This window comes from Pundamilia nyererei, unplaced genomic scaffold, assembly GCF_000239375.1.
Source record: "Pundamilia nyererei isolate P.nyererei 1_Seehausen unplaced genomic scaffold, PunNye1.0 scaffold05934, whole genome shotgun sequence".
NCBI classification, from domain to species: domain Eukaryota; kingdom Metazoa; phylum Chordata; class Actinopteri; order Cichliformes; family Cichlidae; genus Pundamilia; species Pundamilia nyererei.
Genome location: NW_005193335.1, coordinates 1 through 1,257, shown reverse-complemented (window position 1 = coordinate 1,257; position 1,257 = coordinate 1). Strand labels below are relative to the sequence as shown.

The 1,257-nt window shown below is 35.0% G+C and overlaps 1 pseudogene; it reads right to left on the bottom strand.

Annotated features, from left to right (window-relative positions):
• Positions 1 to 34: 34 nt before the first annotated feature.
• Positions 35 to 959, bottom strand: LOC106456084 (olfactory receptor 10A6-like; annotated as a pseudogene).
• Positions 960 to 1,257: the final 298 nt, after the last annotated feature.

The window sequence follows — 1,257 nt, the reverse complement described above, 5'->3', positions numbered from 1 at the left end:
GAGATTCCCTAGAAAAGTCTCCTGGTGGACAAAGCTATTGTTTTTTCTTAAACAAAAGCTTTTTACATGATTGCCTTATCTTGGGCAAATTAAATCCATAGAGAAATGGAGTCAGCATTGGTTGACAGATGAAAATATATATAGATAAAATTATATGGATTTGTAGATGAGCAACTATAACGCTGGAATCGATAGACTGAAAAATTGAGCCAACAAACAGGTTTGACACAGAGACGATCTGAGGGACGCAAGTAGTCATGGCTTTCTGCTTGTTTTCTGTGGATGTTTTTCGACAAACTGCCAAAATCTTCACATAAGACACTGAAATGAGAGTGAATGGTATGAAAAAGCTTACAATGAGAAATAATATATCAGATAAAAAGTTATGGACTGAAACGAAACATGAAAGTCTAAGTATTAATCTGTGGTTACAATACACATTTTCAATAATAGTTCCACAAAACTTCAAACTGAAGATAAATGAGAATGATAGTATTACACTAAGGAATGAATATATCCACACGAAGAGAATCATGAAAAACACTCTCTCTGTGTTCATAATGACATTATAGCGTAATGGATGACAGATTGAGATATAATCTGTCATAGGCCATGGCTGCTAAACTGCAAAACTCAGCAGGCCCACTTATGTACATGGAAGACATGTGCAGAAAACACCACGGCAATGTCACTTCATGGCTGTCTGAAAACATCTGTGAGAGCAAAAGAGGATATAGCGATGTGCTGACATTTATCTGGTTCACACATAAGTTACAAAGCAGTATATACATTGGTTCATGGAGCTGTATGTCCACACGTATGACCACAATAAGGACTGTGTTGGCCACACATATAGAGAGGTACCAGAACAATATTATTACAAAGTACAGGTACTTTAACTCCCCAACATTTCCATAAGCAGCCAACACAAATGACACTATCTCACTGGAGTTTTCCATTTTCTACACAATATCCCACAGTGAAAAAGACAATTTAATAATAATGTTATGGATGATCCTTTTCGATATGAAAAAGAGTATTTGACCAGATTAAAGAAATTTCAGTTCTTTAAATACTGTTTTACAAATACATGTTACCTGATTGTGACATATTCTTTCTCAGCCACCTGTTAATAAATGAGCAGATTAATCAAGGAACAAACAGCAAGCACTTTTATACAATATTCAAACTTTCATTAGATGTTAATAAATTACACATAACATTTTACTCAGCTGCTTTCCTCTCAGCTGAACGAGA